General features: G+C 34.5%; 1 long non-coding RNA gene across 1 annotated transcript in view; it reads right to left on the bottom strand.

Annotated features, from left to right (window-relative positions):
- Positions 1–5,822: 5,822 nt before the first annotated feature.
- LOC108295404 overlaps positions 5,823–23,494 on the bottom strand; it is a 255,984-nt gene continuing 238,312 nt past the window's right edge. Inside the window, exon 3 of the long non-coding RNA XR_005198164.1 lies at positions 5,823–5,902. This is a non-coding gene — a long non-coding RNA (uncharacterized LOC108295404). The remainder of the gene's footprint in view (positions 5,903–23,494) is intronic.

The following is a 23,494-nucleotide window of genomic DNA, read 5'->3' as shown; positions in this document are numbered from 1 at the left end:
AGGTATACCTATCAAATGTAGATTAGGTCTTTTCACATAATCCCATATTTCTTGGAGGCTTTGTTCATTTCTTATCACTCTTTTTCTCTATCCTTGCCTTCTTGTTTCATTTTATTGAGCTGATCTTCAATCTCTGATAACCTTTCTTCTGCTTGATCAATTCAGGTGTAGATGGGTCTTTATCCAATTTGCCTGTCTTTGTCTTTTGATTGGGGCATTTGGCCCATTTACATTTAAGGTTAATATTGTTATGTGTGAGTTTGATCCTGCTATTTTGATGCTAGCTGTTTTTCCCATTAGTTGATGCAGTTTCTTCATAGTGTCGATGGTCTTTACAATTTGGTATGTTTTTGCAGTGGCTGGTACTGGTTCTTCCTTTCTATGTTTAGTGCTTCCTTTAGAAGCTCTTATAAGGGAGGCCTTGTGGTGATTAAATCTCTTGGCCGTTGCTTGTCTATAGAGGATTTTATTTCTCCTTCACTTATGAAGCTTAGTTTGGCTGTGTATGAAATTCTGGGTTGAAAATTCTTTTCTTTAAGGATATTGAATATTGGCCCCCACTCTCTTCTGGCTTGTAGGGTTTCTGCCAAGAGATCTGCTGTGAGTCTGATGGGCTTTCCTTTGTTGGTAACCCAATCTTTCTCTCTGGCTGGCCTTAACATTTTTTCCTTCATTTCAACCCTGGTGGAAATTATGTGTCTTGGGGTTGCTATTCTCAAGGATTATCTTTCTGGTGTTCTCTATATTTCCTGAATTTGAATGTTGGCCTACTTTGCTAGGTTGAAGAAGTTCTCCTGCATAATATTCTGAAAAAGAAACCAACTTGGTTTCTTTTTCCCTGTCACTTTCAGGTACATCAATCAAACATAAATTTGGTCTTTTCACATAATCCCGTATTTCTTGGAGGCTTTGTTCATTTCTTTTCCCTCTTTTTTCTCTAATATTGTCTTCTCACTTTATTTCATTGAGTTGATCTTCAATCTCTGATATTAGGAGAAATACCTAATGTAGATGATGGGGTGATGGATGCAGCAAACCACCATAACATATGTATACCTATGTAACAAACTTGCACGTTCTACACAGGTACCCCAGAACTTAAAGTATAATAATTAAAAAAAAAAAAAAACCCTTCAATGGCTAGGCTGGGTGCAGTGGCTCATACCTATAATCCCAGCACTTTGGGAGGTGGAGGTGACTGGGTTGGCTGAGGTCAGGAGTTTGAGACCAGTCTGGCCAACATGGTGAAACTCTATCTCTACTAAAAATACAAAAAAATATATATATATATATATTAGCTGGGTGTGGTGTTGTGCACCTGTAATCCTCACTACTCAGGAAGATGAGGCAGGAGAACTGCTTAAAGCAGGGAGGTGGAAGTTGCAGTGAGCTGAGATAGCGCTACTGCACTCCAGCCTGGGTGACAGAGTAAGACTCTGTCTCAAAAAAAAAGAAATAAAATAAAAATCCTTCAATGGCTAATCAGAGCTTTCAGAATAAAAACTAAAAAAAAAAAAAAAAAAAAAAAAAAATTTAAAAAAAAAAAAAAAAAAAAAAAAAAAAAAAAGAAAGATCATTCATCATGCCGAAGTGGGATCTATCCCTGGGATTCAAGGATTGTTTAACATACACAAATCAATCACTGTAATACATCCTATCAACAGAACGAAGGGGAAAAAATCATATGATAATTTCAAAGCATTTGATAAAATCATTTTTAATGGCTAAAAGCCATTAAAAAACTGGGGATAGACTAAATATAACTGAGTTGAAATACAGAAACCATATATGACAGATCCACAGCAAATGTCATAATTAATGGGGAAAAACGGAAAGCTCTTCCTCTGAGATCTGGAAAAAGGCCAGTATGACCACTGTAATCAGTGTTACTCAACATAGTATTGGATGATCTAGATACAACAATCAGACAGGCGAAAGATAAAAAGAAAATCCAAACTGAAAGGGAAGTAGTAAAATTATCCTTATTTGCATATGATATGATATTATATCTGGAAAAGTGTAAAGACTACCCAAGAAAACTATTAGCACTGATAAATTTAGAAAGGTACAGGATACAAAATCAACATGCAAAAATCAGTACAATTTTTATTTGCCAACAGTGAACAATCAGAAAAAGAAAGAAAATATAATACCATTTGCGACAGCCACACATAAAAGTAAATATCTAGGAATTAATTTAACCAAAGAGCAAAAGATCTTAATAAAAGATTAGTGAAAACTATAATACACTAATAAAAGAAACTAAAGAGATCAAAAAATAAAAAGAGATTCTATGTTCATGGATTAGAAGAATAAATACTGTTAAAATGTTCATAGTACCCAAAGCAATTTATAGATTCAATACAATCCCTATCAAAATACTAATGGCACTCTACACAGAAATGGAAAAAATTATCCTAAAATTTATATGGAGCCACAAAAGACCCAGAATAAGAAAAAAGCAAAACTGGAAGGAATCATATTACCTGACCTTAAATTATATTACAAAGCTATAATAACCAAGACATCACAGTACTGGCATAAAAACAATCACATAGACTAATGGAACAGAATAGAGATCCCAGAAACAAATCCACATAACTACAGTGAACTCTTTTTCAACAATGATGTCAAGAACATATACTGGGAAAAAGTCTCTCTTCAATGTATGGTGCTGAGAAAACTAAATATCCATATGCTAAAAAATGAAACTAGATCCCTATCTCTCACCATATAAAAAACAAAAATGCATTAAAAAATTAAATGCAAGACCTCAAACTATGAAACTACAAGGAAACACTGGGGAAACTCTCCAGGACATTGATCTGGGCAATAATTTCTTGAGTAACACTTCACAAGCATAGGTAACCAAAGCAAAAATGGATAAATAGAAGCATATCACATTAAAAGTCTTTTGCACAGCAAAGATGAATCAACAGAGTGAAGAAATAACCCACAGAATGGGATAAAATATTTGCAGGCTGCCCATCTGACAAGGAATTAATGACCAGAATATTAAAGGAGCTCAAATAACTTTATAGGAAAAAAAAAATCTAATAATCCAATTTAAAAATAGGTGAAAGATTTCAATTTGCATTTCCTACAATTCCTAGGTATTTACTTTTATGTATGGCTATTGCCAATGGGATTATATTTTATTTCTTTTTCAGATTGTTCACTGTGGGCAAATAAAAATGGTACTGATTTTTGTATGTTGATTTTGTATCCTGTAAGAAATGCAAAAGATTTGCATTTCTAAAAAAAGACATGTGAATGGCAAGTAGGCATATGAAAAGGTGCTCAACATAATTAACCATCAGATAAATGAAAATCAAAACTACAATGTCATCTCATCCCATGTAAAATGGCTTTCATCCAAAGGACAGGTAATAACAACTGTAGTGAGGATGTGAAGAAAATGGAACACTGTATACTGCTAAGGCTGGAAAATCACTTCAACTAGGGAGCTGGAGGTTGCTGTGAGCTGAAATCATGCCACTGCACTGCACTCCAGCCTAGGCAACAGAGAGAGACTCTGTCTTAAAACAAAAAACAAACAAACAAAAAACCCATTGAGTCATAAAATTAAATAATTATCTTGAATTTGAATTTATTGAAAGATTTGAATTTACTGAACTTGATATTGAAAAGTTTAATCAAATCAAGCTTAATGATTTGTTATGATCTTTACATGTTATTGTTAACAACTTAACCAGTATTGTCTATCCTTCACTATTACTATCCAATTATTAAATCTTACTCATAAAACAAATAGTATATTCAGTTCTCAATAGATGATAAATTGCTTTTGAAAAAGAACACTATATTATGTTAGAAGATTAATATTCCATAAGACTTAGTAAAACATTAGAGATAGAAGAATGTAGAAATGCTCTGATTTTTAAAGAGTAAGTCATTTTTCATCATTTTAATGTAAATTTTTAATTAAAATTGGTATATTGTATTTTCAAAGGAACCCAGAAAAATATCTACTAAAAGACTGATATTTAAAATTGGTGAAGGCTTATAGGGAAAAGAAATTGCAACAAGGTAAAAAGATAATCCGTTATGCATACCAATGCTTATATACAGTGTTTTCTTATGTAGATTTTTAATGAACAGCACAGGAAAGGGTTCCTTTTTGATTCTTCTAATATTTTTCTCAGAAATGCATTGCAAATGGCAGACAAATCTGATGGTGATTATCTGACACATATAAATTTCTAATGCAACTATGATAACCAAGAATTAAATAATATTCTAACATACCCAAAGATTCAATGGCATTTGAAAAAGCAATTATTATATTTGTTGGCTGCATAAATGTCTTCTTTTGAAAAGTGCCTGTTCATATCCTTTGCCTACTATTTGATGGGGTTTTTTGCTTATAAATTTGTTTAAGTTCTCTGTAGATTCTGGATATTTAGCCCTTTGTCAGATGGACAGCTTGCAAAATTTTTTCCCATTCTGTTGGTTGCCAGTTCACTCTAATGATTGTTTCTTTTCCTGTGCAGAAGCTCTGGAGTTTAATTAGATCCCATTTGTCTATTTCGGCTTTTGTTGCCATTGCTTTTGGTGTTTTAGTGCTTGCCTATGCCTATCTCCTGAGTGGTATTGCCTAAGTTTTCTTCTAGGGTTTTTATGGTGTTAGGTCTTTTGTTTAAATGTTTAATCCATCTGGAGTTAATTTTTGTATCAGGTGTAAAGAATCAGTCCAGTTTCAGCTTTCTACACATGGCTAGCCAGTTTTCCCAACACCATTTATTAAACAGGGAACCCTTTCCCCATTGTTTGTTTTTGTCAGATTTGTCAAAGAACAGATGGTTGTAGATGTGTGGCATTACTTCTGAGGCCTCTGTTCTGTTCCAATGGTCTGGGTTTCTGTTTTGGTACCAGCACCATGCTGTTTTGATTACTGCTGTCTTATAGTATAGTTTGAAGTCAGCATGATGCCTCCAGCTTTATCATCACTGGTCACTAGAGAAATGTAAATCAAAATCACATTGAGATACCATCTCATGACAGTTAGAATGGTGATCATTAAAAAATCGGTAGACAACAGATGCTGGAAAGGATATGGAGAAATAGGAATGCTTTTACACTATTAGTGGGAGTGTAAATTAGTGCAACCATTGTTGAAGACAGTGTCATGGTTCCTGAAGGATCTAGAAATAGAAATTTCATTTGACCCAGCAATCCCATTACTGGGTATATACCCAAAAGATTACAAATTGTTCTATTATGAAGACACCTGCACACCTATGTTCACTGAAGCACTGTTTACAATAGCAAATGGTTGGAACCAACCCACATGTCCATCAAGGATAGACTGGATAAAGAAAATGTGGCACATATATAGCACGGAATACTATGCAGCCATAAAAAAAGGATGAATTCATGTCCTTTGCAGGGACACGGAGGAATCTAGAAACCATTATTCTCAGCAAACTGACACAAAAACAGAAAACCAGACACCTCATGTTCTTATTCATAAGTCGGTGTTAAACAATTAGAACACATCAACCACAGGGAGGGGAATATCACACACTGGGGTCTGTTGGGGGTTGGGGGACTAGGAGAGTGATAGCAGTGGGTGGCGAGGTTGGGGAGGGATGACATTAGGAGAAATATCTAATATAGGTGAAGGGGTGATAGAGGCAGCAAACCACCATGGCATGTGTATACCTATGTAGCAATCCTGCAAGATCTGCACATGTACCCCAGAACTTAAAGTATAATTAAAAAAACAAAAAAAAAAAAGAAAGAAAGAAAGAAAAAGCAATTCTTCCCCAACCCTTACCAAGATGCTAAGTCTTTGTGAAGGTGAAAAATGTCATACTATACCTTGATTTCTTCTATTTCGTCTGGTACTATCTTGTATGCTGATATAGTCCCACCCAACCTGAAATTAGAAGAAAATATTCTCAAAACCAACAATAGTGTTTAAAAAATATGGAAGATTTCTGCCATTACCATCAGAATGCTAACAATAATTCCTGGTATTCACCCCAACAAGCATGGAGGGAAAACAACCATTTTGTGCATATGTTTTCCATTTATTAGTTTAAAAGAGGTAGATAATGAATGACTACTGAAAATGTTAAGTTAGATTTTTAACCATAACTACACTCCTCTTATTGATGTCATTAATAAGCTGAAACCGTCACTTTTACCACTGTATTCTGTCACAGCTAACATGCATGAGGAACTGATGGCAAACATGATGTTTGCTTTTTTTTTTAAAAAAAGAAATCATAGCTTTTACTTCTTATAGTAGTTTTAGGATTACAAAAAAATTGAGCAGAAATTAGAGCATTCACATATTCCCTCCCTTCCTTCCCCACAACCCTGTTTTCCTGATACTAACATCTTGCATTAGTGTGGTAATAACATTTGCAACAACTGTTGAACCAACATTGATTTTGCTTCTTTTTTAAAGTAATTTGAACAGGGAGTCAGAGAGATGTGTGTGCCCGGCACTGTCCAAGGGGAAGAGATGAGAATTTGGGAGTTACAGATAATTTAATCCTTAAAATGTTCTTTGTTTTGAGACAGTTGATGCCATTATATGTCATATTCACCTGTTTGGAATATTTATTAGAAAGCAACTAAGCTTTATATAAAATCATGGTTCAGGTATGTATCATGTATATTATCTGATTTAATCCTTGCAATTATCTCTATTATAAAAATTGGGAAATTGAGACATAGAGACAGTCAGCAATTCTTAAGCAACTGAAACTAGCTAATGAATGAGTTGAGAGGTATGTAAGTGTAAAATACACACCAGATTTTGAATACTTAGTATTAAAAAAAGAACAATTTTAATGTATTGAGCACATGTTATAATAACATTTTAGATATTTTGGGTTAAATATATTATTAAAGTTAATTTCATCTGTTTATTTTTACTTTTTAAGATGTGGCTACTTAGAAACTTTAAAATTACATACAGGGTATTTGTGGGTCCCATCACATCTCTATCAGGTACTCTAGGCTATTAAACTCCAAATTACTTAACTGCTTTTGTTCCAATTCAATGCTTACAAAGGAACCTTGTGAATACTTATTTGAGCTTATAGGTATACCTCGGTAACAAAAAAAGGAGTATCATACATAAGAGACTTAAGTATTCTAGATCCTTTAGGATATCTCCTCTCCCAAATGTAAAATAATAAATACCATTCTGGTTTCTATTTAAAAAAAAAACCAACCAAATGATTTTTATTAAATATGCATTAAGACGCTTTAATATTTATTACCACTTATTCTTACTAATGAAACTAGTGTTCAAATATTGATTTGAGAATTGTTTCTTATTGATTTATTTTATTTTTTCCCTGCTCCCCGAGAATTATTTCTTAGATTTAAAGTACCATGATTGAATGGTGGAAACAAATGAATTTTAACTTAATTCACTTTATATATCAGTGATGTAGTAAACAAGATCATTCTAAGATAGCTATATGATCAAGTGGCTAAAAAATAGAATAAACTTGGAAGGCTTCCATATTATGCTAAACATAGAAATGAGAAAGGAGATAAAAGTTGATATAAACACCAGAAAAAAAATCCCAGAAACTAGAAATAATCTAGAAAAAAACTAATAGAAACAATGGAGTCATCTATATTACTAAAAACACCTGTTCACTAATAAATCTACTTCAGCCCATCATTTCTTTCTATTACCTGACTATAACCAAAATAATAACTTTACCAACTAGTAGTTTTGACCTCTGAACTGATTTCTGAAAATGACATTTCTGTTTTCATGACTTCATTAAACACAGATAGTTTAATATGCTATCAGTATTTCAGTTACTGCACTCAGGCCTAGATAATAACTCACTCCAAATTTCATGTTCTGTTACATTGCACTTTCCTTCTCATTGTTGAAAAAAGAATTCACTCTGGGGAAAAACAGAGTTCTATTTTACTATAGTCAATATGTAAAAATAGTATTACATTGGCAGTGATAGTGGTAGTAGTAGTTGAAATACTACTACAAGTAGTATATTTAGCACTTACTACGTGCCAGGCATTATGTTATACTTTACATGTATTTTCTCATTTAATTCTTATAACCTATACAAATTATTATGAAAAATATCAGACAAGTAATTTTTCAAAAATCCCACAGTTAGGAGTGGCAGAGCTGGGCTTAAGAATGCAGTTCTACAAATTGACAAGAGGATTCTAAAATTAATATGGAAATTGAAGGGACAGAGAATAGTTAGACAAACTTCAAAAGAATAAAGTTGAAGGATTCTCACTTCCTGATTTAAAGTTACTACAAAGCTTATAGCAATCAAGACAATGTAGTACTCGCATTGGGTAGACATATAAAATAGAATACAACAAAGTCCAGAAATAAATTTCACATTCATAGATAACTACTTTGGCTTTCCTTTTAATCTTATTATTGCAAACTACATTTAACAAACTTGCATTTTGACCATTTTAAAGTATGCAATTCAGTGGCATTAAATATATTCACAATATTGTGTATCGTTACTATTTCCAAAACATTTGCATCACTCAAAAGAGAAATTGTAAACATTAAGCAGTATTTCTCCATTTACCTCTCACCTCAGCTCCTGGTAACCTGTAATCTACTTTCTGCTTCTGTGAATATGGCTGTTCGAGAGATATCATGTAAGTGGAATCATACAATATTTGTCCTCTTGTGTCTGGCTTATATCAGTCAGCATTATCAAAATTCTTTGATGTTGTAATGTTGATGACTATCAAAAGTCAGTTTTCAAAATTCTTTCATGTTGTAACACACAGTGGAACTTTATTCCCTTTTATGGCTGAATAATACTTCATTACATATGCATACCACATTTTATTTATTCATTCATCTGTTGATAGATGTTCTAATTGTTTCCATCTTTTGGCTACTGTGAACAATGTTATGTTGAATTTAAGTGTCTGAGTCCCTCTTTTTAATTTTTTTAGGTATATACCTAGGAGGTAGCATTACTTGGTCATTCTATGCCTAGCTTTCTGAGTAACCACCAAGCTGTTTTTTACAGTGGCTGTATTATATATTCCCGTGAGCAATACATGAGGGTCCAATTTCTCCACATGCTTGCCAAAGTTGTTATTTTCATTATTTTTTAATGGCCATCCTCGTGGGTGTGATGTAGCCTCTCACTGTGGCTTGAATTTGCATTTCTCTACTGACTAGTGATGCTGGGGATCTTTTTATGTCTTATTGGTCATTTGTATATATTTGGAGAAATTCAAGTCCTCTGTGCATTTAAAATTAGGTGTTTTTTTTGTAGTTGTTGAGTTGTACAAGTTCTTTACATATTCTGGATTTTAAACCCTTATCAGATACGTGGTTTTAAAATATTTTCCCATTCTATAGGTTGTCTTTTCACTTTCTTGATAATGTTGTTTGATGTACAAAACTTAAATTTTGATGAAGTCTAATTCATCTATTTTTTTCTTCTGTTGCTTATATTATTGGGGTCATATATAAAAATCCACTGCCAAACCCAAGGCAATGAAGATTTATCCCTGTTTTCTTCAGAGCGTTATGGTTTTAGCTCTTGTATTTAGGTCACTAATCCATTTTGAGTTCATTTTTCTATATGGTGTGAGGTATGGGTCATTTATTTTGCATGTGAGAAACTGGCTGTTAAGGAAACTCCTTTCTCAAAGCCACTGTCACAGCTTTGACTTGGCACCCTTGTCAAAAATCAATTGGCCATAGATGTATGAGTTCATTTCTATATCTTCAGTTCTATTCCATTGGTCTACAGGTGTATTTTTTTGTTTTATGTTTTGTTTTTTGAGATGGAGTCTCACTCTGTCACCCAGACTAAAATGCAGTGGTGTGATCTTGGCTCACTGAAACCTCAGCCTCCTAGGTTGAAGTGATTCTCCTGCCTCAGCCTCCTGAGTAGCTGGGACTACAAGTGCATGACACCACTCCCAGCTATTTTTTTGTTTTTTTTTGTATTTTTAGTATAGACAGGGATTCACCATGTTACCCAGGATAGTCTCAATCTCTTGATCTTGTGATCTGCCCACCTTGGCCTTTAAAAGTGCTGGGATTACAGGTGTGAGCCACTGTGCCCAGCCTACAGGTATATTTTTATGCCAATACCACACTGTCTTGATTACTCTAAGCTTTGTAGTAAATTTTAAAGTTAGGAAGTGTGAGTCTTCCAATATTATTCTTTTTCAAGACTGTCTTGACTACCTGGGACCCTTGAAATGTCATAGAAATTTTAGGTTTGGCTTTTTTATTTCTGCAATAAAAAAAAAATGACCACTAGAATATTGATAGCAATTATATTGAATCTGTAGATAACTTTGGGTAGTACTGACATTTTAAAAAATATTAACTCTTTCATTACATAAACATGGGATGCTTTTCCACTTATTTAGGTCTTAATTTCCTTCGGCAGTATTTTATAATTTTCAATGTCTTTCACTTTTGACTGGAAAAGCAAGCATGTGTTTAGTGATTTCTAAATGAAGCCAAAATATTGATTTATACATTAAACTTTAATGAATTAGTCTTGCTTAGAACAGAATGTTCTAAAAAATCACTGTATTTCGCGTAATTCCTGCCATTTATAAAAGTTATCAGAAATCATTTTAACTAAGATTAAGTAGCATTATTCCTATTTTATTTCCTCAGGAAGATCCTGTTGTCTGAATGATGCCAAAGTTTTCAATATCATTGGAAAGTCTCTATTAAATACAAAGTCGAAACTTCTAGCCTTACTTAACATGCGCATACCATCAATTAATTCTGTAAATGATTATTTGTAGTGCTTTCTACGCTTTAAGGTCCTGTGGTAGAAGATAAAGCCGTAGCTTCCAGTTTTAATTTTAACAATCTAACATTGTTCTAAGAAATTGTATCTCCTACTAATGTATCACTGGTTTATTTTAAAATTTGCAATATTAAGAAAACAAATAGTAAAATTATAAAATCAAGAAACGGAGAATATCTAATTCAATGATATGTCTTTTACTGATTATTTTAATGATTCATTCAACAATTATTTCTTTCTCAGAGTACTTTTTGACTTATTAAAGGACTTATTGGGTGCTATAAAATCAACATGTATCTTAAATAAATGACATAAATTTTTTTGTAATGTCAATACAAAATAACACAATACAAAAACAAAAACAAAACCTCCCTTCAAAAAGAAATTATTGAGCATTGTTTAGGTCAAACCATAATCTGTCACACATAACATAAAATGTTAATATATGCATCAATCTTTCAAAATATGATTTCTTGGAGAAAAAGTCTATAAATCAACTGTTCTCTGAATTTTATTCACTTGGGAGAAGTTAAGCATTTATAGGTTTTAAACAGACACCAGGGACTATTTGAGGGTGGAGAGTGAGAATCAAAAAATTATGCTTATTACCTGGGTGACAAAATAATCTATACACAAAACCCTTGTGACATGCACCCATGTAACAAACCTGCAAATATACACCCCGAACTAAAATAATATAGGTTAATATCTCACAATTTCAGTAGCATTCAGAGAAAAGGCATATTTTAAAGCAAAGGTATCTGAGCAGAGCTAGAGTTAGAATTTTACAAATGACGGCTGGGAGCAGTGGCTCACGCCTGTAGTCCCAGCACTTTGGGAGGCCAAGATGGGCAGATCACAAGGTCAAGAGATCAAGACCATCCTGGCCAACATGGTGAAACCCCATCTCTACTAAAAATACAAAAATTAGCTGGGTGTGGTGGCGAGTGCCTGTAGTCCAGCTACTCAGGAGGCTGAGGCAGAAGAATCATGTGAACCCAGGAAGCAGAGATTGTGGTGAGCCAAGATTGCACCATTGCACTCCACCCTGGTGACGAGACTCCATCTCAATAAAATAAAATAAAAGACAAGGACATTTGAAATTTTCATACAGTATTCTAAATAAAGTATACTTTTGTATCATTTCCAAATGTAGCTATATTTTTTAAATGTTTGAACAGAGAAAAAAATAGTTGAAAAGTGGATACATGTTAACAGTACAAAGGAAGAACCTCTGGTTTGCTCTATTTGAACAATAATATAATTATGGAAATCACATATAAAATCAAACAGGAATAAAAGTTAGGTTAGAGAAAAATTATGTTCAATCACTTTGAAAGTTCCCAACTGAGAATCACACACTGACTAAACTGATCGTTAAACAACATAAGTGGAATATAAGACTTTTTGAGAGAAAAAAATATGCATAGGTGCAAAAATGTTAAATAAATTCGTATTATAAAAACGTCCAACCTCAGGAAGAAATGTGTTGGGAAGCACTACAAATTTAATAAATAAGGTAAAATATATGCATTATTGCTGACCATGTCTTACTAATGCTTTGGAATAAAAATAAAAGTTAATTTTTTTTCTAATTGCATTCAAATTATTTTCTTCTCTGTGGTACAACACTTTGAGGAAATCACAATGACAAGATTACAGAAATTATTCCAAATAATGTCTATAGTAAAACTGTGTAGATATGATGCTCAATAACTTTATGTCACTGGTCAAGATGGCAAAATATAAAGATTATCTAGGGCCCAATGACAATAATATGCTATATGTTTGACAATATTTAGAACTGACTTCAGGGCTGGGTTCACTGGCTCACGCCACTAATCCCACACTCTGGAAGCCAAGGCGAGAGGATCTCTTGAGGCCAGGAGTTTGAGACCAGCCTGTACAACATAGTGAGAGTCCACTTCTTAAAAAACAAAACAAAACAAAACAAAAACCTCTTACTTCAGTGATGTCTAATTTCTAAAGCAAAAGAGGGTCATGACCTAGGAAAGATATTATCAACGATTTCCCCAAATCAAAAATTCTAAGGTTTGTTAGAAAGCCAGTCTATTATTGGCAGTGATTTATTTTCTTGTGTCTAATTTATTTTCTTGATACTCAACTATGCCTGTTTTATCAGCCTTCAGCATGTAAAAAGCACACAAATGAACTTAACTACTTGCCACCTTTTTCCTCACATATTTTTCACGAGACAAGTCTGCCCCATTGCACTCCCCAAAGGAGGAGTAGCTCTGCTCTTTATAGGCCACTCAGTCTGCACAGCGGCAATCTTCTCTGGGGAGACCATTGAGACAAATGGCAGAGGAAGGAAATGGTCTGGATTAAACAACAATGAAGGAAGTAAAGGAATGAAGAAGGAAAGGGAAAAAATGTCCTGTGATTTCAAGGGTATGACATTAATTTTTCTAATGTGCTCATATATTAAATCATATCTAGAAAAAACTGCAAGAAGTGTTTCAACATTGGGGCAAAAAGTATCTGTGTAATTGTAAACATACCAAAAGAGAGATTTTAAAGATCACATTTATTTGAAAGTACACATTATTGCTTTTTGTTAAAAAATTTATTTTCATTTTTGCATTACATCTGGTTCTTTTAAAAATTATTTGATTCTTAAAAATATACATCAGAAATAACAGGGCTGAGGTGATAAAGTTCATTATTTTAAAGAAGAATATTAAATTGGTCATTATGATGGGAAAAAATCAATTCTCTCTAGGAAGAAATAGTGCTAAATGTGTACCTGTGAATTTGGCTATTATTCATTTGTTCATTATTCTAATACATCTTTGAAATAATCTGACATAAAGAAATGATGTTTCCAATCTCCCTGACTTCCTCTTTTGCCCTTCTCTCTGCTTTTAGAGGCTCAAGAGATTATATTGGGCTCAACCAAATAATGCAGGATAACCTCCCTATTTTAAGGTCATCCTCAATGTCTCTTTTGCTATATAACATAACTTATTCACAGGAGTAACAAAACCAGGTTAAAGCCATGAGTCCAAAATTCTGCCTACCACAAGGTCAAAGAGTAAAAGCAGGGCCGGCTATCTAAGTAATCAGATGGGACTGTGGCCCACCTGTAGTTAACTGTGGCTTCTCCCAGAATGTGAGTGTGGGGATGGAGAAAGTACATCAATTCAAGATATATTCTAGAGGTTAGAATTAACAGGAATTAACGATGGATGACATACACACTGAGAAGTTAGACAAAAGAGGAGTCAAGGGTAAATACAGGTTTCTGGCTTGAGAGGGTAAGAGTAGAAAAGAAGCATATTTGAAGCAGGGTGACCACTTGTTCATATGCTTTAGTTTTTTTCATTTTGTTTTTTTCTAGAACGTAAACTCCCTAAGAATAGGATCCCAGTTTGATGAATTTTTGAATTCTATACAATGCCTAGGATAATGTCATACAGGTACTAAATACACGTCTGCTGAATGAGTAGTTAAAGTAGCAACCTCCAAATTGTGTTCTTTGAGATGTGAATAGATGCTCTCCCCTGCAATCCCAAAGTTATATATATACATATATATACACATATATATGTGTGTGTGTGTGTATATATGTGTGTATATATATGTGTGTGTGTGTGCGTATATATATACATGTGTGTGTGTGTGTGTGTGTATATATATATATATGAAGCCAACATGTTAAATTCCTTTGTTGGAGCTAATCCTCATAATTTTATTAGCATATTGAAGTCCCTAGGAAGTTTTGCAATAAAGAAATCTAATTAACTTTGTTTAAACCAATGTTATAAAAATATATGTAAATCTAATTCATTTGGTACATATTAATTAAGCACTTACTATGAACCAGGCATTATTTTCACCACTGGGGATATGTTGGGAAATAAAACAGATGAAAATTCCTTTCTCATAGAATTTACATTTTGGTATGGAGGTAGAAGAGAGACAGGCAATAACCAAATAAATTATATAGCATGATAGGTGGTAATAAGTGTTATGGAGAAAAATGAAACAAAGAAAAAGAATAGGACGTGTTGATGAATTGCAATTTTTAAATAAGATAGCTGAGGAAGACTATCAAGAAGATGACGTTTAAGTTAGCACCTGAAAGAGGGAGAACTAGCTCCACATGATATCTGAAAGAATATTATTCCAAGTAGAATAAACAGCAAGTACAAAGGCCCTAAGGTATGAATGTGCCTGGTGAATATTGGAAACAATAAGATGGCCAAAGTGCCTAGAACTGAATCAAGAAGTAGGGGAGAAATCCAAGGAATAATATGATATGAGATCATATAGTTAGGCCATTATAATAGCCATGTTTATTTCCCTTAGTGATATGGGAAACCATTAGAGGATTTTGAGCAAATAGGATTTTATTTCTTTTTTTTTTTTTTTTTTTCTTGAAGGCTAATTTTAGATGCTAGTTAAATAGACTGGGTGGGGTAGGGATTGGCAAGGGTAAAGCAGGACCACTAATTAAGAGATTATTGCAATGAACAATACAAGATATGATGGTGGCTTAAACTAGACTGATTAACAGTGGAGGTGGTGAAGAGTGGTCAGATTCTGGACATATTTTGAAGGTAGATTAATTCCAAAATTTGTAACCAGAGAAACTGGAAGGATACTGTTGCGATCAACTGGGAATGGAGAAGGCTGTGAGTAGAGAAAGTTTAGGGGATGGGGAAGATAGACTTAGCTTCTTGACAAGCGTAGTTTTGGATTTCCATTATATATCCAAGGAGAGATACCAATGCGGTAGTTGGATGTACAAATCTGGAGTTCAGAGGGACATTACTCTAGAGCTGCAATTTGGGAGTCATTAGTATACTGGTGATACTTAACGTAATGAGTTTGTATGAAATCACCAAGGGAATATAGGTAAAAAAAAATGTGGTCCAAGAAAAGAGGCCTAAGTTACTTGAATATTAAGAAGCACCTGAAAAAGAGACAAAGAAACAGCCAGTGAGATAGGAAGAATAGCAGGAGAATTATAGGAAAACAATGACCTTTACATTAAGTGAGGAAAGACCTGAAAGCCAAGGACAGGAGTGAGCAAGTATGTCAAATATTGCTTACAAGTCAACTAGTAACTCAAGAAGATGGTTTTGTTGGAATGGTAGGAATTAAACCCTGATTAGAGAGAGTACAAGAAAACATGGTCAACCCCCTAAACAAATGTCAAACCAGGAAATGATCATCAATAGCTGCTAATATCACAAAAATGGAGACAAACATATATGCCTCCAGATAGACCTATATACATCACCTATGAAATATTATTGCTTACAAACAAACAATAAATTAAAGAGAAATGGGATCAAGTGTGCAGGAAACAGAAACAGGGAGAGTACTGCATATCCTTGCAATCACCAGCTTCCAGAATGTGACTCTGCAGATAAAAAACAAAAAGGACCCGGTGTTTTCAACAAATAAGTTACCTGGAAAAAAAACAAAAATAAAAAAATGGAACTCACAGATCTAAAAATAATTAAAAAACATATCTAGTCAGCGAGGCACAGTGGCTCACACCTGCAATCCCAGCACTTTGGGAGGTTGAGGACGGTGGATCACGAGGTCAGGAGATCAAGACCATCCTGGTCAACATGGTGAAACCATATCTCTACTAAAGATACAAAAATTAGCTGGGCGTGGTGGTGCATGCCTGTAATCCCAGCTACATGGGAGGCTGAGGCAGGAGAATCGCTTGAACCAGGGAGTCGGAGGTTGCAGTGAGCCGAGATTGCACCACTGCAGTCCAGCCTGGCAACGGTGGAAGACTCCATCTAAAAAAAAAAAAGTATCTAGTCAAAACAATTTTGTTTAGATCCTGATTATAACAAATCAGTAGTCAAAATAAAAAAGGATTATGATAAAATTCAGGAAAATTAGAACATTAGTTGGGTATTTAATGATATTTTAAAACTGATAGTTTTTTATAGGTATGATAATGGTATTGTGGTTATATTTTAAAATTAAAGAGGTGTTATCTTTTCATATGAAAATATTTGTGGATAAAATACATGGCAGGAATTTGTTTGAAAATAATACAGTAGTATATTTACAGAGTGAGAATAGAGATGAGACAAGTTTGGCCATGAATTGTTGAAACTATGTAACTAGCACATAGCAACTTTAATTAAACTATTTTTCCTACTTTTATATACGTTTGAAATTTTACATGGTAAGTTTTTAAAAGAAGATAAAAAGAATGGGAGGAGAGGAATTGTAGACAGAAGGTATAGACACTTTTTACACTACTCTATAAAGAGAAGTTTTACTATAAAGGGAAAAAGATAGGTGGGACAATAACTGGAAGGAGAAAGGAGGTCAGATACGGTTTTTAAAGGGTAGAACAATAAAATCATGTTTGTATGCTGATGAGAAAAATAAAGTAGAAAGAGAACATTAAAGATTCAGGAGCTAGAACAATTGCTGGACCTATGTCTCTGGGTAGATGAGAAGGTGTGGGATTATGTGCACAAATGGATGGCTTGACCTTTGTTAGAGGCCTCCATGGTTCTTCCATGCATATTCATCATTAGAAACATGACAGAGGGCAAAGCATTTGGACGGATGAAGGAAAGTAGGAAGATGTAGTGAAACACAGGGACGTACTCTTTTGATAACTTTTCTCCATCACATGGAAAGCAAGGTGACTAGCTAAGAAGTAAGAATTGGGGAGAAGGTGTTGGAGGTTTGAGGAGACAGAGGCAGATATGACAGTCATGTAATATAAGGGGAGAAAAAATGGACTATAGCAGGGACTGACAAAAATCTGGCCCTAGCAGAACTGTGACAGAGACCATATAGAGTACATCACAGTTTAAGATTTTTACCACTGGCCTTTTATAGAAAACATCTGCCAATCCCTGGACTAAAGAAATAAAATAAGCACTGCATTAAATGGACTAATAGAAGTTGGTGGTAACAAATTTAAGGATGAATCCGTCAGTATGGTTATATGGTTTTCTCCAGTTAAGTTCAGCTGCAAGAAGTAGGTCCAAAATAGACAGAGGCTTGGGATTTAACCAGTTTTATGAATTAGACAAGTGTATTAGTTTCCTGTGGCTGCTGTAGTAAGTCCCTACAAATTTGGTGGCTCAAAACAATAAAAACTCATTCTCTTACTGTCCTGGGGCCAGAAGTCTTCAATCAGTATCACAGATTTGAGATACTTGATTGTGGAACTCAAGGTGTCAGCAGGTCCACACTCCTTCTGGAGGCTCTAGTGGAGAATCTTCTCCTGGCCTATTGAAGCTTCTGGTGGCTGCCAGTATTCCTTGATTGTGGTCACATTACTCTAATCTCTGCTTTCCGTTCCTATCACCTTTTCCTGTGTGTGTCCTCTTCTTTTCTGTCTATATGAAATCTTCCTCTGCTTCTCTCTTACAAGGACACTTGTGATTGCATTTCAGGCCAACCTTAATAATCCAGAATAGTATCTCGAGATCTTTAACCAAATCACATCTGTAAATATCTGTTTTTATTATATGGTAACATTAAAAGTTCTAAGGATTAGTATGTGTTATCTATGGGTGGCTACTATTCACCCAAGAAAAGACAGTACGACAAGAGAAGGACATGAAAATTAAAGGCATGTTTAACAGAGTATTAGACTGACTATATAATGTAAACTGGGCAAGAAGGGAAATGAAAGAAGGAGCCAATCAAAAAGAATTAGAGGTCCAAGGTGAACAAAGATTTATTGCAGTTGAGTTACTAAAGGGAGTTACGTAGAAAGAAGTGGCAACTGACGAGAGTGCTAACCGAAATGAAAATTATAGAGGAGTGATAATTATTAGTAATGAAAGGAGCTGAGGTGTGACCATTGGAGCTAGTGGCTTAGGAAGGATGAAGGACATCATTGGGTGAAAGGTGGTGAAAGAACTGAGAGGTCTGAGAATCCTTTTATTCATCCTATTTGAATCTGTCCAGTAGTCCCTTCTTATCTGTGGGGGATGTGTTCCAAGATCTCTACTGGATGCCTGAAACTGCAAATAGTACTTAACTCTCTACATACTGTTCTTTCCTACCCACATATCTATGATAAAGTTTAATTTTTAAATTACAAACAGTAATAGATTAACAAAAATAATAAATAGAACAAGTATAACAATATACTGTAATATAAGTTATATAAATGTGGTCTCTTTCTCTCAATATCAATATTTTTGGATGGCAGCTGACTGCATGTAAATGAAACAACAGAAAGGGAAACTGTGGATGAGGGGGACTAGTACGGTATTAATATTTTTGGAATACCAGTGTTTCACGAAACATAGAATGGAAAATGCAGAATCAATAAACATGCGTATTTTAGTTACTACTAAAGGTAAAAAGCTATGATAAGTGTATATAACATATTGCACAATAGAAGAGTTGAAATAGATTTTTGTTACAATTTTCTATAGTCATTTTCACCATTTACAAGTTTCATTAATATTAAAGGTACCGTTATAGTAAAACCCAAAACTATAGAAACTCTGGAAGACAACTTTGGCAATACCATTCTGGACACAGGAATGGGCAAACAGTTCATGACAAAGACTCCAAAAGGAATTGCAACAAAAGCCAATGGGATCTAATTAAACTAAAAAACTTCTGTACAGCAAAAAAACAAAAACAAAAACAAAAAAAACTATAAACAGAGTAAACAGGCAACTTACAGAATGGGAGAAAATTTTTGCAAGCTATGTATCTAACAAAGGTCTAATATCCAGCATTAAACAAATGTACAAAAAGAAAATGAACAACCAGATTAAAAAGTAGGCAAAGGATATAAACAGACGGTTTTCAAAAGAAGACATACATACAGCCAACAATCATGAAAAAAAGCTCAACATCACTGATTATTAGAGAGATGCAAATCAAAACCACAATGAGGTACCATCTCACACCCATCAGAATGGCTATTATTAAAAAGTCAAAAAATAACATGCTGGTGAGGTTGTAGAAAAAAAGGAACACTTATATACTGTTGGTAGGAGTATAAATTAGTTCAACCATTGTGGGAAAGCAGTGTGGCAATTCCTCAAAGAGCTGAAACAGAACTCTCATTTGATCCAGCAATCCCACTACTGGGTATATGCCCAAAGAAATATGTCATTATATCATAAAGACACATGTAACGTGTATGTTAATCACAGCACTATTCACAATAGCAAAAACACAGAATCAACCTAAATGCCCATTAATGGTAGACTGGATAAAGAAAATGTATATATATAGCATGGAATACTATACAGCCAAAAAAAGAACAAGATAATGTCCCTTGCAGGGACATGGATGGAATTGGAGGCCATTATCCTAAGTGAACTAATGCAGAAACAGAAAACCAAATACCATACATTCTCATTTATAAGCAGGAGCTAAATGATGAGAACACATGGACACATAGAGGGGAACAACAGACACTGGGGCCTATGTGAGGTTGGAGGTTAAGAGGAGGGAGAAGATTGGGAAAAATAACTAAAGGGTACTAGGCTTAATACCGGGTGACAAAATAATCTGTACAACAAACCCCTATGACATGAGTTTACCTATATAACAAGTCTGCACATGCACCCTTGAACATAAAATAAAAGTTAAAAAAGGTAACAAAATTTTTTAAAACTCTACATAGGATCAAATATTTAAATTTATTTTTAAAAACTATACCAGATAAGATCATGACTAACATACACTTTAAGAAGTTAAAGAATAGTAATAACTAAAATTTGGTACATTTCATAGATGATGGGTAATTATTACAGGTACTCTAGCATTATCTATAGGCGTCACTGCCTTGCGACAGAACTGTACCTCTTCAACTTCATGTCCCAATATTTCAATCGTCCCTTATTCCACTTCAATATACTTATCAAAGTTTCAACAACTTAAAGGCACGAATAGCTGCCCAAAGACACAAACTTTTACACACATCCGCATCTTTCTATACACTGTCTAAAATGCTCTTCTCTAATGATCCTAGCACACAAGTATATATATATATATATATCTTTTAAAGCATAGATGACTAGTCAATTACCTTGAGGAGTTGTTTCAAACATTCATCTTCTATTCTCTCAATGCATTCTTTACCCCATGAATACTCAGAAATAATAGAAATAAACTCTTATATTCTACCTTTACTGCATACCTATTTTTATGGTTTTACTGTATAACCCTGGAGTATAATGTCTTGTTCTTCTGCAAAGTTGTTATATCCATTAGTGAAAGTGGGGAACTGAAGCCCCCAACTATTATTGTTTAATTGTCTGTTTGTCTCTCTAATTCTACCAGTTTTTGCTTAATATATTTTGAAACTCTGTTGTTAGGCACATATATGTTTATAATTGTCACGTATCCCTAACAGATTGATCCTTTTATCATTATAAAAAGTCCTGCCTTCAAACTCACTGCACATATATCTCTTTTACTACAGAAAAGTGAAAAGTCAAGAATAGTTTCAGCTATTCATTTCTGTATTTCAAAACTTGGCTTAGTGTTTAGAATAAAGTAGGTACAAAACAAAAGTTTTAAAAATCAATTTTATGTTTTCAATAGCTTAGAAGAGAGATTATTTTCTCTATAATCTGGTAATCTATACTAATTTTAATGCCGTATGCTTTTTTTCCGTTAGGATATATAATTTAAAAGGCACCTGGATTTCTGTGAGTTTTTGTGCGGAGACCCGCTGAAACAGCTGCGCTGGAGACTTGTGGAGCTTTTCCACCCGGGAATCTCCTGGCCTGGCTCCCTGTTTCAGTCCCCCACCAACTTTTTTTTTTTTTTTTTTTTTTTTTTTTTTTTTTTTTTTTTTTTTTTTTTTTTTGAGACGGAGTCTTGCTCTGTTGCCAGGCTGGAGTGCAATAGCACAATCTCAGCTCACTACAACCTCCGCCTCCTGGGTTCAAGCGATCCTTCCGCCTCAGTCTCCTGAGTACCTGGGACCACAGGCGCATGCAACCACACCCGGCTAATTTGTGTATTTTTAATAGAGATGAGGTTTCACTATGTTGGCCAGGATGGTCTCGATCTCTTGACCTCTTGATCTGCCTGCCTCGGACTCCCAAAGTGCTGGGATTACAGGCGTAAGCCACCACGCCTGGCCTCAGTCCCCTTTTTATCAGTTGAATGAGCGACTCTGTCTCCCAGGTGTTCCAGACGCCTGTTGAAAAGGTGCCCAGATTTGTGTGAGTTTTTGTGCGGAGACTCGCTGTGCCAGCTGAAACAGCTGCGCTGGAGACTTGTGGCGCTTTTCCCGCCCGGGAATCTCGTGGCCTGGCTCCCTATTTCAGTCCCCTTTTTATCAGTTGAATGGGTGACCCTGTCTCCCAGGCGCTCCAGTTGCCAGCTGAAATGGCGCCTGGACCTGTGTGAGTTTTTGTGCGGAGACCCGCGCACCAGCCAAAACAGCCGTGTTAAAGACTCGTGGCACTCCTCTGCCTGGGAATCTCCTAGTCTGTGGGCAATAAAAATCCATCTGGAAATGTGGCGACCACTCACCCTCTGCGCTCTCACTGGGAGCTGCAATCCAGAGCTGATCCTGCTCAGCCATTTTGGATCCCTCTACCCAAGAATTTTTTTTTTTTAAGTAGTTGGGATACTGATTCCTCAACTTACATAGAGGGAGGTGAAGATGTCTAGACTTAATGTTATAAGAAATCAATGGATAGTATGTGAATTAAAAAGGTGAATCAATTAAAGAACTAGTCAATATAATTACCAAAAAGGATGGGGGAACAAAGAGAAGTGGGATGGTGTGAATCAATTCCTCAACTTTTATACAGGAAGTCCACAAATATTCAAAATTTCATAGATTTAGAAACAAATAGTACTATCATTTTAAATTATGAAAGTAAATACTAGAAAAATTAAAATCAGGAAGAATAAAAGTTGACTGTCCCTAGGGAGCTGGTATTGGATTGCATGTGAGAAAAGTAGAACTTTCCTTTTAAATGTAAGTTCTTCTCTTCTGCATAAATTACTTTACTACTTTGATAAGAAAATAGAAACCAAATATGGGTTTCTTAGCATTCTTAGCAACATTGTAGAGCACAGTGTAGGAACTGCAGAAATTTTATAAATCTGTCACTAGGTGGCAGTCTCAGCAGAATTCTAGAGTTAGAGTTGACAACCTGTAGGTCCAGGTAAACACTTAAAACTTCAAGATGAATTCTAATGGGGTAGATCTGATGTGGGACCTGAAATTTGGCACTGATCACAAGGTCCTAGGTGACGCCAACACTGTTGGACCAAGCTACTGGCCATATCTTGAATAGACAATAGAAAGGAAGTCTATTTTTAGTAGGCTTATTCAAGATCACACTACAATGTATGATTTTGACATAAAATTAAGACATAGCCACTACTTTTAAAAATACACTAAAAAGACTTGAAGATGTAAAGCATGAAGATGGTAAATTTTTAAAATCATTTAAAAAGAAATTAAGTTGTGTTTGTATCCAAGTTAAAAAGTAACTATTTTTATATAAATTAACCTAACTTTGTGACAAATCAGTAAATCTCATGAACAGATACTTCAAAATAGTGGTACATCATGTTAAATCTAGACAAAGACTGTTTTCAAAAATCTCATTAAACTGTTCTAACCATAATTTACAAATAAGCAATTATTTATGGATGTTTTACAGTAAGAATTACTCAGGAACTAAGTAATTCCCTAAACCTTTCATCTGATAATATCACAA

This window comes from Cebus imitator, unplaced genomic scaffold (assembly GCF_001604975.1).
Source record: "Cebus imitator isolate Cc_AM_T3 unplaced genomic scaffold, Cebus_imitator-1.0 Scaffold637, whole genome shotgun sequence".
In the NCBI taxonomy this organism is placed as follows: Eukaryota; Metazoa; Chordata; class Mammalia; order Primates; family Cebidae; genus Cebus; species Cebus imitator.
The sequence above is the reverse complement of the archived record's forward strand: the minus strand, read 5'-3'. Positions and strand labels throughout refer to the sequence as shown.